This window comes from Delphinus delphis, chromosome 6 (genome assembly GCF_949987515.2).
Source record: "Delphinus delphis chromosome 6, mDelDel1.2, whole genome shotgun sequence".
NCBI classification, from domain to species: domain Eukaryota; kingdom Metazoa; phylum Chordata; class Mammalia; order Artiodactyla; family Delphinidae; genus Delphinus; species Delphinus delphis.
Window position 1 is genome coordinate 104603717 of NC_082688.1, and position 16554 is coordinate 104620270.

General features: G+C 41.3%; 1 long non-coding RNA gene across 1 annotated transcript in view; it reads right to left on the minus strand.

Moving 5' to 3' along the window:
• The window catches only part of LOC138414113 (uncharacterized), a 62931-nt gene extending 49720 nt beyond the window's left edge, over positions 1-13211 (minus strand). Inside the window, exon 1 of the long non-coding RNA XR_011246524.1 lies at positions 12978-13211. This is a non-coding gene — a long non-coding RNA (uncharacterized lncRNA). The remainder of the gene's footprint in view (positions 1-12977) is intronic.
• Positions 13212-16554: the final 3343 nt, after the last annotated feature.

The window sequence follows — 16554 nt, forward strand, 5'->3', positions numbered from 1 at the left end:
TGAGTTATTTGTAGTGAGGTGGATGGACCTAGAGTCTGTCATACAGAGTAAAGTAAGTCAGAAAGAGAAAGACAAATACCGTATGCTAACACATATATATGGAATCTAAAAACAAACAAAAAAATGGTTCTGATGAACCTAGGGGCAGGATAGGAATAAAGACGCAGACGTAGAGAATGGACTTGAGGACACGGGGAGGGAGAAGGGTAGGATGGGACGAAGTGAGAGAGTGGCATGGACATATATATACTACCAAACGTAAAACAGATAGCTAGTGGGAAGCAGCCGCATAGCACAGGGAGATCAGCTCGGTGCTTTGTGACCACCTAGAGGGATGGGATAGGGAAGGTGGGAGGGAGACGCAAGAGGGGGGGGATATGGCGTTATATGTATACATATAGCTGATTCACTTTGTTAGACAACAGAAACTAACACAACATTGTACAGCAATTATACTCCAATAAAGATGTTAAAATTAAATTAAAAAAAACAACAACGAGATACCACTATACAGCTACTGAAATGACCAAGATCTGGAACACCAACACCAAATGCTGGTGAGGATGTAGAGCGACAGGAACTCTCATTCGTTGCTGGTGGGAATGCAGAATGCACCAGCCACTTTGGAAGACAGCTACAATGCTTACAAGACCAAGCATCCTCTTACCATACAATCCAGCAATCGTGCTCCTTTGATATTTACTCAAAGAAGTTGAAACCTTATGTCCACGCAAAAAAACTAGACATAAATGTTTATAGCAGCTTTATTCATTATTGCCAAAACTTGGAAGCAACCAAGATGTCCTGTAGTAGGTGAATAGATAAACTCTGGTTCATTCAGAAAATAGATATTATTCAGCACTGCAAAGAAATGAATAGATGTGGAGGAACCTTAAACGCATATTACTAAGTGAAAGAAGGCAATCCGAAAAGGCTACATATTGTATGATTCCAACTATAGGACATTCTGGAAAAGGCAAAACTATTGACAGTTAAAAAGATCAGTGGTGGTCAGGAATTAGGAGGGAGGAGGGATGAATAGGTGAAACACAGGGGACTTTTAGGGCAGTGAAACTAAGCTGCATGATACTGTAATGATCTATACATGTCATTATACATTTGTCCAAACCCTTAGGACGGACAACAAAAGAGTGAACCCTAATGTAAACTACAGACTCTGGGTGATAATGATCTTCACCATGAGATTCATCAATTGTAACAAGTAGACCACTCTGGGGAGGGATGTTGGTAGTGGGGGAAGCTATATGTGGGGCTGGGGGCATATGGGCAGTCTCTGTACTTTCTGTTCAATTTTGTTAGGAACCTAAAACTGCTCTTAAAACTTAAGTCTATTTAAAAATCATAAGAGGAAAGATTTTAAGAATAAATTAAAACTCAAGTTTATGTTAGAAACAATGACTATTCCTACTATAAACAACCACATGAATGACTACACAAACCCTTCAGGCCAGGAGGCCTGGGTTCTCAACACATTCTCTCTTGGACCTGTTGGGATATGTGTATTCTGTCCTGACTTTTTAAACCAAACCATCAAGGTGTGGCACAGTAATCTTTTTTTTAATTGGTTTCCTCCTCATATTTTCCTCTTGTTCTTCCCCGTTCTGATAGACTCCATTCTTAGTCTCAGGATATAAACTTTTATCACCATTTCCTTGGTTGAATTAACAAGTGGATTGGCTAGATTGTGAAAGACATTAGGGAAACAGAAGCTGGAACCAGGAGGAATTAGATGCTGTGCCTAAGAAGGCTCTGTGCAAGGCCCATCGGTTGCTCATGTCTCCATGGACCCCTAGGACCAGTGGTCATAGCACTTGACAGGGTCAGACAAGGATAATTCACATAGCCAAGAGCATCATTCACACAATGCAAGTGAAGAGAACAAGTGCGGCCATGAAGGAAGAAAAAAGGATCTGACCAGCAATTTGTACAGATCTATGCATGAGGATAACTAAAACATGCACAGGGTCAAATTCATTTGCATGTATGTGTGTGCATCTCAGGTTATACATAAGTTATGCACACAAGAAGACACGCTCTCATGGGCGCATAGGTATACTGAAAAGATCAGAAAAACTTCTCCTGAGTATGTATCTTTAACCAAAATGCAAAAGAAAACATTTCCAATTTTCATCATTATCATCATTAATATTAACGAGCAAATTACAATGTAACGCCAGCTGGTACGTTTCTCAGATAACAAGTTGGGCACTAATACACAGCTTTTTACGTTTTGTTTTCTTAAAGTATTCTGTTGTTACTTTTTCTAAAATTATAAACAGCGTTCCACATCCATAGTTAACCTGAATTTTTTTTAATCCTTCTGAATCTGGAATGTAAGCTAAACAGTTTGAGATGAAATTCACACACCATACAATTCACCCATTTAAAGTGGTCAATTCAATGGTTTCTAGTATATGCACAGAACTGTGCAAACATCACCACAATCAACTTTGGAACGTTTTCATCTCCACAAACAGAAACCCTGTACCTTAGCAATCACCCTTCTATGCTCGCATCCACGTCAGCACTAAGCAGTCACTAAACTACTTTTCTGTCTCTACAGATTTGATTCTGGACACTTCGCATAAATGAAATAGTATAATATGTGGTCTTTCATTACTGGATTCTTTCACTTAGCATTGTTTTGGAGGTCCATCCTCGTTGTAGCATGTCTCAGTACTTCATTTTTTAAAAAATATTTATTTATTTATTTGGTTGTGCTGGGTCTTAGTTGCGGCAGGTGGGCTCTGTAGTTGTGGCATGCAAACTCTTAGCTGCGGCATGCGTGTGGGATCTAGTTCCCTGACCAGGGATCAAACCCAGGCCCCCAGAGCCTTAGCCACTGTGCCAACAGGGAAGTCCCATCATTCCTTTTTATGACTGAATAACATTAAATTGTATGTATAGAACATGTTTTGTTTATCCATTCATCTGTTGGTAGACGCTTGAGTTATTTCCATCTTTTGACTATTGTAAAGCTGCCATGAACACTGATGAACAAATATCTATCTGAGTCTCCATTTTCAATTCTTTTGGGTATAGCCCTAGAGTGGAATTTCTGGATGATATGGTAACTCTATGCTGAGCTTTTTGAGGAGCTGCCAAACCATTTTGCATAGTGGCTGTACCATTTAACATTCCCACCAGCAATGGGTTCCAATTTCCACACATCCGCATCAAAACCTGTTAATTTCCTTGATGATGATGATGACTGTGAGAGCCATTTAGGTGGGTATAAAATGGTATCTTACTGTGGTTTTGAGCTGCATTTCCCTAATGACTAATGATGGTGAGTGTCTTTTCATGTTCTTACTGGCCATCTGTATATCTTCTTTGAAAAATATCTATTCAAGTCCTCTGCCCATTTTTAAATGAGACTGTCTTTTAATTATGACTCCATTTTTCTTAGCAGTCCTTGTTTTTAGCCCAGGTTGCCATATATGTTAGTAAGGAAGGCCCAGAGGTTAAATTTCATGTCCCTCACTGCTACGACTTCAGTAAGATGGACAAGTCTGTTTTGGACTCGGCTGCTGCCCTACATTGCTCTGTTGTCCTCAACCACAAGTCTGTCATTCTTACATCATCTGGGGCCTCTGAGTGGCATGACGTTCACTTTATGCACCACTGTAAGACAAACCTAGTCAAAGCATCATCGTTGCTGGAGGAGAGTTTGATGCAAGGGAGATTATGGCTGACTTTGTGAAGTGAAGGGTCTAATCCTCCCCTTTTAATAAACTAAAATTTAAAGAAAATAATGTTAAATTTATACCTACCACAAAGGAAGCAGTCAGCAATCTTTGCATCTTTTGCAACTTAATCTTGATGTAAAACGTGAGTTGCAATGAAGGATAGGTTATATTTAAATGAGGAAAAACTCTGATTGATTCATTGCTAACTGCTGAGAGAAATGTCAGAGGAACATTCCGTGATGAATGGAATTGAACTGTGAGGCCCACCCCTACCCACTTGGCGGAAGCTACTCCATTAACAAGCATCACAGTGTTTTTCAGAGTGGGGTAATGCGCAGCTCGCATCAGAAGCACCAGGGGGTGCTGGGTAAGAATGCATATTCCCAGGTCCCGCTCCAGCCCAGAAACATACATTCCTACAGGTGGGCCCAGGAATCTGAATTTTAACGTTTCCTAGGCAATTCCTATGCACAGCACAGTTTGACAAAATGGGGCTGGAAGACCTTTATCAGCCTCTAAGGGAACTGGCAAATTTGATGTACAGTAAAAATGACCACTTTTAAAGTCTTTAGATTAAGCATAAATGGGTATGTTAAGAATTCCTCCTTCAAACAGGTGCTCAAGACTTTTTTTTTAAATGTTGTCAGGTCAGAATTATCCCGATGATCTTATTTCTAGTTATTATCTGCCTATCACACGGAAGTGCAGCCTAGGGCTATACCAATATGCGTTAACCTTGAAATACCGAAGGTTATTTCAGGACGTTGTGGGGCTCCTGGGCACAGAAGCCTTTCAGACAGTTGCTAATCAGGGAAGGGAGGGGATGCAGAGACAAGGGAGGAGCAGCCAGGAAACAACAGTGCAGCCTTGGGGCAGGGTCCTGGTTCTGCCTCAATGGATACACATAACAGTATCTTTGAGCTCATCTGCGGAACTAAAACTCCCACCAAACGGAAGATGTTCCAGAGAGAAGGTCACAGCTTGATAACCTCAAAGCTCACCAGGAAATCACCTGAAGCCAGATTAAAGGAGTACAGGCCCTGCACACACCCTGATCCTTCTCAGCAACCCCACCCTAGAAGCATTGCTATAAAACGCCTCACCAAATGCTCCCAGGTGGGGGGACACAGTTTTTCAGGGCATGAGCCTGTTGTGTCCCCTCTGCCTGGTGAAGCAATAAAGCTATTCTTTTCTACTTCACCCAGAACTCTGTCTCCAAGATCCCATTCAGCACTGATGCACAGAGGCCAAGCTTTCAGCATCAATACCATTTCCAATATTTCCATATACCAACTTTAGAGGACATTTTTCTGTCCCTGTCTCTCTCTCATGCAGCGAAAGAGTAGAAACAACCACACGTTCAATAAGAGGGGGATGCCAAGCTGGCCCATTAAAACAATGGAATATATGCACTTATTTAAAATTAAATTTATAAAGATTATGAAATAACAATGTTATTTCATAATGTTCATATTGTGGTATCAGGAAAAACAATCTATATAGACTCTGACGATTGTAACTTTGTATTATAGAAAATACAAATACAAAACAGCTGGAAGTAAGTTCCCAAAAAGGTTAGCAGTGATATGACTATAGCGAGTCTGTTTTCTTCCTACTCTTCAAATTGTTCCGCTTCAAAGACCATGTCTTATTTTTATAATGCAAAAACCTTTTTTTCTAAAAAAAGGGGCATTTTATTGCCATGAATAATTACCACTACGCAGTTCAATTTCTCTAGACAATGGTTTAGCAGTAACCATTCATCTTGCCTACAGCACAGTTCATCTAATCAAAAATGCAAGAAAGTTAAGTCTTCCAGAAATTCAGGACTTGAGTTTTTCTCTTTTAGCCTCCACTGGACTGGTTTCCCTGGGGCAAAATGCTGGGGGCATTTTCTCTGATTGTTGACTTTCACCAAACTGAAGGATATCATCTAGACAGGGCGTAGTGCTTTCTGAGATAAAACTCAACAATTGAACAGGGTGGAATCAATTCATCTGAAAGCACAGAGTTATGAAACTTGGGTTCTGGGCCCTGATCTGCTCTCAGCTGCCTGGCTGAAGTTGAGAAAATTACTTCCCCTCTCTTGGCCTCCATTTGTCTGAAAATGATAAGGTTTTGAAACCCAGCAGGACCTTGTGGGGCTCCTGGGCACGGAAGCCTTTCTGTGTCCCCCATTTCTTGTTTGTAAGAAACAGGTTTCAGCCTCCATGACCTTCTCTGAGTTCCAAAGGGCAGGTTCAAACAGCTGCTAATCAGGGAAGGGAGGGGATGCAGAGACAAGGGAGGAACAGTCAAGAAACAATAGTGCAGCCTCGGGGCAGCGTCCTGGCTCTGCCTCAAGGGATACACGTAACAACATCTTTGAGCTCTTCTGCAGAACTAAAACCCCACCAAATGGAAGATGTTAACTGCTTGATGAAGCACTCTTCATTCCAGAGAAGGTCACAGTTTGATAACCTTGAGAACCACAGAAGCTCATCAGGAGACCCCCTGAGGCCAGATTAAAGGAATGTGGGACCTGCCCACACCCTGATCCTTATCAGCAACCCGCCCTTGAAGCACCACTATACAACTTCTTGCCAAATCCCCCTGGGTTGGGACACACAGTTTTTGAGGGCATGAGCCTGCTGTGTCCCCTCTTTGCCTGGTGAAGCAATAAAGCTATTCTTTTCTACTTCACCCAAAACTCTGTCTCCAAGATTCAATTCAGCACTGGGGCACAGAGGCCGAGTTTTCAGCATCAGTTTGACTAGATCCATAAGGTCTCTCTAGCTTTAATAATCTGTGAATCCCACTTAAAGAGGTCAACAGCCCAAGGAGATCACAGTTTTGTAGAAAATACCTCTTGTGTGTATGGGTGAGGGGGGGGCATGAGAGGGAAGCCTGAAGGACTCATCCTCAAGAAATCATAGACAAAGGGCACAAAGTTATATAAGCAATGATATTGTTTACAGTGTTGTTTATAATAGAGAAAAATAGACAAGGTAATTTTTCAACTGTACAGGAAGAATTAAATAACGGTACAGCCAAAAAGTGTAATATTTGGTAGTCATTTAAAATGAGAGGGACTTCCCTGGTGGTGCAGTGGTTAAGAATCCGCCTGCCAATGCAGGAGACAGGGGTTCGAGCCCTGGTCCAGGAAGATCCCACATGCCGCAGAGCAACTAAGCCCATGTGCCACAACTACTGAGCCCGTGTGCCACAACTACTAAAGCCCATGCGCCTAGAACCCATGCTCCGCAGCAAGAGAAGCCACCACAATGAGAAGCCTGCGCACCGCGACAAAGAGTAGCCCCCGCTCATCACAACTAGAGAGAGCCCGTGTGCAGCAACGAAGACCCAACATAGACAAAAATAAATAAATAAAATTAGGTAGATCGGTACATACTGACATAAAAAGCTATTCATTACATATTAACTGGAAAAGCTACTTATAAAAATATTTAAAGTATACCTTTTTGAAATCTGTACATCTACCCACAGCTCTTGAGAGGTTATTTTGTGGTGGTGGTGAAATTGCTGCTAAGATTTTTCTTTTGGTTTATCTGTAATTTCTAACTTTCTATACTAAACATGCGTTAGTTGTGTAATTACAACAAATACCCAGTGTGTATCAGTTTGGGTTCTCCAGAGAAACAGAACCAGTAGATTATATATAATCTCACACACACACAGAGAACCAATAGGATAGATAGAAATACATATTCATAGGATATGTATGTGTGTGTATGTATATAAGTATAAAGAGATATATTTTAAGGAATTGGCGCTTGTGATTGCAGGGGCTGGCAAGTCTAAAATCTGTAGGGGAGGCTGGCAGGCTGGAAACTCCAGCAGGAGTTAATGTTGCAGTTTTGAGGCAGAACTTCTTTGGAAAACCTCAGTTTTTGTTCTTAAGGCCTCCAACCAATCAGACGAGGCCCACCGGCATTGAAGGTCATTTCCTTTACTTAAAGTTAACTGATGATAGATGTCCACCACATCCACAAAATAGCTTCACAGCAACACCTAGATGAGTGTTTGATGAAAAAACTGGGTACTGCAGCCCAGCTAAGCTGACACTCAAAACTAACCGTCACATAGCAGAATTCCTTTCAACTGATCAAGTAAAACAGCAAGATGGAGACATTTTAATTCACTGGGATCTCAGGGGTCCCAGGCCCTGCAATCTGGTGTGATGAGGGGCTCTTCCTCCAAGGAGAGCCTGCAGGGGTGGCCCTTTCCAAGGCCTGTGGGTGGGTGGTCCCGCAAGTGTGACAGCAGGGAGGCCTCAGGTAGGAGACAGGAGAGCCGGCAGAAGGCGAGGGCTGCCTGGAAATGATCCCTTCCCTGAGAATCTTCAGTTACCAAATTCGTGAGACACCTGTGAACCAGAGCTGCCCATGTGGAAGCAGGATGGCAGAAGAACGCCACAAAAAAACGCAAGGACAGAGAGTGGAAGGAAGCTTAATGTCCCAGGCTGTGGAAATGAGTTTGGGTCAAGTTCCCCCGGACTTTCAAGGGGTGCGGGAGCCCCCAATGACATCCGGTTTTTACAAATCAAACCCAGATCTAGTTGGCTCTGCGGAGTTCCTTTTTCCCCCACGTTGGTGGCAATCAAGCGGCTCAGGCTGATGTAACCTACGTTCCATATAGAGTTTTCAGTGATTAGCAGTTCTAAATTAACCAGCAGGATGACCTCGCTGCGAGAAGGAACAGGGGGGTCACCCGGAACAGGGGGTTCCGGGGTATCGACTTCCGGGGATCCTTCAGCAGCACAAATGAGGCCAAAGAAAGATGTTAGACAAAGTGGAATTACAGGAGCACCAGTGACGATTCGAAAATAGCAAAATAAAACCTTGCTGCTTCCTTTGGGAAAATTACAAGGCAAAACTGGACAATCTTTCTCTCTCAATATGTTTGGCAAGGAGGAGGGAGAAAGAGGTTTCTTTACCATTTCTCAGTCCTGGCAGATGAGAGATCTCTATTCTTCAAGGAGCACACAGCCCTGGCCAATTTTCTTGTATCTCTCTGCCTTTTCAAAAGCTCAGAGGCACCAGGTGTTTCCTCTTCGCTTCACACTGTTATTCCAACGAGCATGCATTACTTTTGTAATCGGGAAGAAAAAACAATTTTCATTTAAAAAATCTGGCAGGCGACTCCTGCTTTCAAGACGGTAGTTTGAGAACACACACTTTACCTCCCCGCTAATGTAAAAATCCTTTGAAATGATCCAATAAATAGTAATATAGGGGGAAATATGTGTAGCAGGGCTGGAAAAATACAGACAGGTACCATAAATGAACCAGAAGCTCTGAGGACTTTCTAGAAATCCTGAAGTAGGTGGGAGCAGGGAGACATATTGGGAGAGAATAAACTGGTCCCCTTTTCTGGAGGGTGATTCAGCAGTATATTAATTATGTATATAAATGTACACACCCATGTTTGCAGCCACCCAGCCCCTGGGAATTTATCCTAAAGAAATAATGGCACAAATGTACAAAGATGTATGTTATGATTATAGCTATAGTTTCACATTTTTATATATTTTCAAGGCTTATTAAACTTCACTTCTGTCCTTCATCTAAGTGTTCCCCATTCATACGCTCACTCTAGAAGTTGAAACCAATAAAAGAAAGCATTTCATTACCATTATTATGCAAATATTTCCCCATTCTGGGCTGCACAGTGTGTTAGAATTACATTAATTTCTCTATGAATTTAATTTTACAACACCAGGCCACTTGAAAGAGAGTATCTCTAACATCAAGGAAAAATAAGATTCTCCATTTTCACACCCGATTAACTCCTTATAATTATGTCACATTTTATTTTGGCTTATATATTTCTTGTGCAGTTTTATCCCCTCTCATTTCTAATTTTCTTTCCTTTCTGTAATTATTTGCCTTTATAGTCTCAATATTTTTTCAACCTTTTAGTCATACTCTCCATTCTGTGACCACCCCCCACCCCTTCTTAAAGAAGAAGACCCCTAGTCCTCTTCTCCCTTGTGGGCTGGGACTTCCAAAGTCCACCACACAGCCATCTCCCAGGACTTTGCTGCTTATGCTTCCAGAATATCAATTCCATGTTCTCCCTTTTCCTCGTTTACAAACTTGGTTTTCTGGAGAACACCCTCAAGTAACTTCCTAAGAAAGGTAGATAAATAATATTAGAAATGAAAAAAGGAACACAACTCCCAATGCTGCAGAAATAAAAGATATGGACCATCAATAAAACAAAAAGACAATCTACAGAATGAGAGAAAATATTTGCAAACGATGCAACCGACAAGGGCTTAATTTCCAAAATATAAAACAGCTCATACAGCGTAATATTGAAAAAAACAAATAACCCAATCAAAAACTGGGCAGAAGATCTAAATAGACATTTCTCCAAAGAAGACATACAGATGGCCAACAGGCACATGAAAAGGTGCTCAATGTCGCTAATTATTAGAGAAATGTAAATCAGAACCACAATGAGGTATCACCTCACACCAGTCAGAATGTCTATCAACAAAAAAGTCCACAAATAATAAATGCTGACGAGGGTATGGAGAAAAGGGAACCCTCCTACACTGTTAGTGGGAGTGTAAATTGGTACAACCACTACAGAGAACAGTATGGAAATTCCTTAAAAAACTAAAAATAGAGCTACCATATAATACAGCAATCTCACTCCTGGATATATATCCAGAAAAGATGAAAACTCTAATTCGAAAAGATACGTACACCCCAATGTTCATAGTAGCACTATTTACAATAGCCAAGACATGGAAACAACTCAAGTACCCATCAATAGACAATTGGCTTGAAAGATGAGATATATATACACAATGGAATACTACTCAGCCATAAAAAAATGAGACATTGCCATTTGCAGCAACATGGATGGACCTAGAGAATATTATACTTAGTGAAGTAAGTCAGACAAGGACAAATACTCAATATCACTCATATGTGGAATCTAAAAAATAATACAAATGAATCTATATACAAAATAAAAGCAGACTCACAAACATAGAAAACAAATTTATGGTTACCAAAGGGGAAAGGGAGAGGGGGAGGGATAAACTAGGAGTATGGGATTAACAGATACAAACTACTATACATAAAATAGATAAACAACAAGGATTAATTGTATTGCACAGGGAGTTATACTCATCTTGTAATAACCTACAATGGAAAATAATCTGAAAAAATATACGTATGACTGAATCACTTTGCTGTATACCTGAAACTAACACAGTATTGTCAATCAACTATACTTCAATTTTAAAAAGATAAGACTATATTATGAGGAAATTTATTGTTTGAAAAATTAGTTGAAATGGATCCATTCCTATAAAAAGTGGAGCTTACCAAAATTGATAAAAAATAGAAAACCAAATCATTCCGTAATGTTAATGAACTGAATCAATCGTTTAAAATCTTTCCACAATAAAGCACCGTCAGCTTTAATGGAAAAATCTACCAATCATTTAAAGAATGAATACATTTCAGTCTTACCCAAACACTTCCCAGAAAAAGAATACTCCCAATTTATATCCTTTTATAACTAGTATAATCTACTCTATCCTTAAATATCAAACCCCAGACGAGAAATATACGAAAGAGGAAAGTTAAAATCCAATCTCATTCATGTAAACACCATGTTAAGGACATCTGATGCTCAATAAAATCTATACTCTCCTTTTCTTCCTAAGCACCAGGACTGCCTTTTCCAGCCTCCCTTGCAGTTTGTGTGGCATTCTAAACAATGAAACGTGAACAGAGTGATGTGTGCAATTTCAGGCGGAGGCTCTCAAGTGCTCATACTTCCTTGATACTGTTTCCACTGACTGAATGCAGAGAGGATTCCAAGGCCCTAGGGGATCATGAATCCACAAGACAGAAGGAGCCTGATTCCCTCCAACCAGACTGTTACATGAGCAAGAAGTAAACTCTGTAAAACCATGTAAATTCAGGGGGTTTGTTACAGCAGCTAACAGCATCTTTCATTAGAGACGGATCGTTCAAAGTGCGGTGCTGTCATAATAAAGCCCAAAAGATGTAACCATAGCTTGGCCGTTGAGGGGCAAGCCGCAAGAAAGTAGATTGTTAGAGGCCAAATCAACATTTGGTAAAACTTTCACCTGTGATAACTTGGAAGCTAGACCAGCGGCCCATTCAAGCTTGTAGTTCTAAGAAAAATGGTTGGACAGGCCATCCTGTTAGTATGTGTCTGTTTTTAGTTGTTGCATTCTGTAAGTATTCTGAGGAAGAGGGGAGCACAGACAATGCCTGGTTTGAGAACAAAAGCGAGGAAATAGCACAAAAATTGGGATTGAAAATCTGAGCCGGGAGCCTAAACCCTAGCAGCTTCGCTGGTTTATCCAGGCTTCTTGATGACTCAGTCCTGTAACAACAATCAGCTCAGGAGAGCAGCCATCCACTCAACACCTGCTGACTCGGGCTCCAGGTAGCTCCCAGTCAATTGAAGCAGAGAGAGGCTGGAGGGTGAGAAAGGAAACAAACAAGCCAGGCTTAAGAATTATGTCTAGAACTATGCTGTCCAATACGAGTTATGAGCCACGGAAATGTGGCTAGTTGGAACGTACATGCACTGTCATTGTAAGACACCAGATTTCAAAGACTTGGATTAAAAAAAAAAGGTTAAACATCTACTTAGCAATGTTTTCCTACTGGTTACATGTTGAATTCATATTTTAGAACCGTACTGCCGTCAGAAAAAAAAATTTTCAGGCCCAGGCTTAAGAGGCTGCAACTGTAAAGCTTCAGACCTTCAAACTTGCATCAGCAAGGAATTCCCACGCACATGGGCCTCTGTTTCTGCGCTCTCCAAACTTTCTTAAGAAGGTGAAACTCCCAAATCATGTACTACAATACCGGTGATGAATCGTTTTTGATTCAGACTTAGAGAATATACAATATCTGAAGAAACTAAGAACGTGATAGAGAAAAATGGGCTACTCAGAACACATTTTGTTTTTACTGATCAAGTTCAAAATAACAGACTTAATAAGACTGCTTTAAGAAGACAGTTCCCTAGAGTTTGGGATCTAGAGACGCTAACTATTTTTAAATAAAAGGTCTGTAAGTATCTTGTATGCTTGCTGGAGAATGACGCCAGCAGGTAAAGATGAAGGGCTTTCAGATTTGCACAAGCTATGACCCCTTGGTACCCAGTTACTCCTAGAAAACACGCTAGTTAAAATACTAAACTATTTTCTGCTATGCACTAGCCTCTCAGCTGGTGGTACAGCCACTTATGAGAACTCACATCTCATTTTCTTTAAGAAATCATTCCCTTCTGGAACAGAGCTTCCTGAGAGCCGTCCTTGCAGACTTCCATCCATCAGGCCCAGAAGTAGCAGCATTTCAACAAGTAGGCAGGCGGCATGTGGCCCTGTGCAGGCTGGAGGGGCTGCCGTGACCCACATACCGGAGGCCATCGCCGTGGGCTCTCATCTGGGCTCCTGCAGCCGCCTCCTTGCAGAGTCCAGCAGGAATGAGCCTCCCTTTCACGTGGAGCTCATCATCAGCCTGGATGAAGTGCTATTTAAACTGAGTGAGGGCTTCACAAGGAAATCCTGTGATCTGCTGTGTTTAAAGAGCCCGAGTTCCTTTTTCTAAGCACACGGAATGGTGGCAAAGTATACTGAATGGAAACAGTCACGTATTTTGGAATTTTCCATTAAATAGTTTGCTTTTTCCAGAAAAAAATAAAAAATAATGGTGCATGTCCTCTTCTTGGTTCGTTGCTGCTAGTTTCCCAGCTCATGGTACCTGGCCCTCCGGATGGCCGGGCAGTCAGATGCTGGCTCTGTCCCGAGGCACAGGTGTGGGCCCTTTGGAGGGTCCAAGGGGCTCGGCAAGACGGAGGAAGCCCAGGTGTCTTGCAGAGGACCATGCTTTCTCAGAGTTCCCGGACGGCTGTTGCTGAGGTACATCTTGCAATCATCGTAAGAACCACAAGGGCTGGTCCAGCCAAGACATTGGCTCCGAAAGGGGAAAGGTCTGTGGGAGCTCGCATCAAAAGGGTTAATCATATTTTTTTCACGCGCCATTAAAAGCGAGCACCTATTTGGTGCAGAGGCTTCTCCTGCAGCCATGCGGCTACATGACCTTCCCTGGGTTCTGGGGCTGGGCCTCCAACCATGTGAATGCTGTTGTCCGGATATCGGCCACTGTGACTGTTCAGCCCTTTGCATCCTCAAACCTGTTGCTCTTAGATGTTGGTATTTGGGCATATTTAGAGTAGTTTTGAAAATGCACCTTAGACATTTTGATGACCTTCAGCACGTTTTGGTTATAGACTTTAGGCTGAAGGTTTGAAGGGTTTTCTGATTAACTCAGAACCAGAGAATGCCTGTGAGCTCACAGCCCTTCACCTTTGAAAAAACACTGGGATTTTCATTGAGTTAGTTAGAAAAATGATTATAATTTTTTTTAATCCTTCCCTGGATTTTTTTTTTTTTTTTTTGCAGTACGTGGGCCTCTCACTGCCGTGGCCTCTCCCGTTGCGGAGCACAGGCTCCGGACGTGCAGGCTCAGCGGCCATGGCTCACGGACCCAACCGCTCCGCGGCATGTGGGATCTTCCCGGACCGGGGCACAAACCTGTGTCCCCTGCATCGGCAGGCAGACTCTTAACCACTGCGCCACCAGGGAAGCCCTGGATTTTTTAATTTACATGGAACACTGTATTAGTTTCAGGTATAAAACATAATGATTCAATATTTGTATATGTTGTGACATGATCACCACAATAAGTCTATTTAATGTCCAACACCATACATAGCTACAAAATTCTTTTCTTGTTATGAGAACTTTTAAGATTTACTGTCAACAACTTTCAAATATGCAATACAGTATTATTAACTGTAGTCACCAGGCTGTATCCCTATGACTTATTTATTTCATAACTGGAAGTGTATACCTTTTGACCCCCTTCACCCATTTGACCCCCACCACATCCCTCACCTCTGGCAACCACAAATCTGTCCTCTGTATCTATGAGCTTGGACTTTTGTGGTTTTTGTTTTTTAGTTTCGACATATAGGTGAGATCATATGGTATTTGTCTTCTCTGTCTGACATATTTCACTTAGCATAATGCCCTCTAGGTCCATCCATGTTGTCACAAATGACATGATTTCCATCTTTTTTATGGCTGAGTAATATTCCATATTATATGTACACCACATCTTCTTTATCCATTCATCTATCAGTGGACACTTCAGTTGCTTCCATATCTTAGCTATTGTAAATAATGCTGCAATGAACATTGGGGTGCATATATCTTTTTGAATTAGTGTTTTCATTTGCTTTGGATAAATACCCAGAAATGGAATTACTGGGTTATATGGTAGTTCTACTGTTAACTTTTTGAGGAACCTCTATAATATTTTCCATAGTGGCTCCACCAATTTACATTCCCACCAATAGTGTACGAGGGTTCCCTTTTCTCCACATCCTTGACAACATTTGTTATCTCTTCCCTTTTTTTTTCATAGCCATTCTAACAGATGTGAGGTGAGATCTCATTGTGGTTTTGATTTGCATTTCCCTGATGATTAGTGCTGTTGAGCATCTTTTCATGAATGTTTTAATTAAACATTACTTTTGGAATAATTCTGATTTACAGAAAAGTTGCAAAGATAGTTCAGAGTTCCTATATACTCTTCACCCAGCGCCGCCTAACGTTAACTTCTTACATAACGATTCTACATTTGTCAAAACTAAGAAATTAATACAAGTACAATACTATTAATTGAACTACAGACTCTATGTGAATTTCACTCATTTTTCCATTAATATCCCTTTTCTGTCCCAGGATCCAATCCAAGGTTCTGCTTTGAATTTACTCATGTCTTTTTAGTCTCTTCTGGTCTGTGATGGTCTTTCAGTCTTTTCTTGTTTTCAAGACCTTGAAAGGTCAGGTATATTATAGAATTCCCCCAAGTTGGGTTTGTTTGGTGTTTTCTCATTACTAGACCGGGGTTATGGGTTATTGGCAAGAATACCACAGAGACAAAAGGCGCTTCTCATCATTTCATGTCAAGGAATACATATCAACATATAATTTATCACTGGTGATATTGACCTTGATCATTTGCTTAAAGTTCTGTCTGCCAGGTTTCTCTGCCATCAAGTTACTATTTTTTCCCTCTCCACACTCAATTTTTTGGAAGCGAGTCACCAAGTCCAGGCCACACCCAAGAGGAGGGAAATTAAGTCCCACCCCCTGGAGAAGGAGAGTCCACATACATAATTTGGTATTCTCTTTAAGGAAGGTTTGTGCCTTCTCCTCATTTATTTATTTCTTCAATTGTTTCTTTATATCATTATGGACTCAGATAGTTATTTTATTCCTTAGGTTATAATCCGTTACTATTATTATTTATTTTGTTCAAAATTTTCTAGCTTTGGCCATTAGGAGCTCTTTCATTTGGCTCCTGGGTCCCTTTGACACACCCCCATGCTTCCTTCCTCCCTCCCTCTTCTTTTCCTTCCTTCCTTCCTACTTTCTTTTCCCCCTTTCTCTCACACCTCTCCTCTCCCCTCTCTCTCTTTTCTCTCTCTCTCTCTTGCTCCCTCCCTCCCTTCGTCACTCTCTTCCTATTTCCTTACTTTCTTCCCTATTTACTTAGTGAGCACTTCCTTACTTCCCTGCTTCAAGGTGCACCAAGCTCGTTTTGTATTTCTCTGCCCAGTTCTACTGATGGCAATTTTGATATTAAGATTTTTAAATGCAGGAATTCCCTGGTGGTCCGGTGGTTAAGAATCCGCCTTCCAATGCAGGGGACGCAGGTTCGATCCCTGGTCGGGGAACTAAGGTTTTCACAGGCGGAGGGGC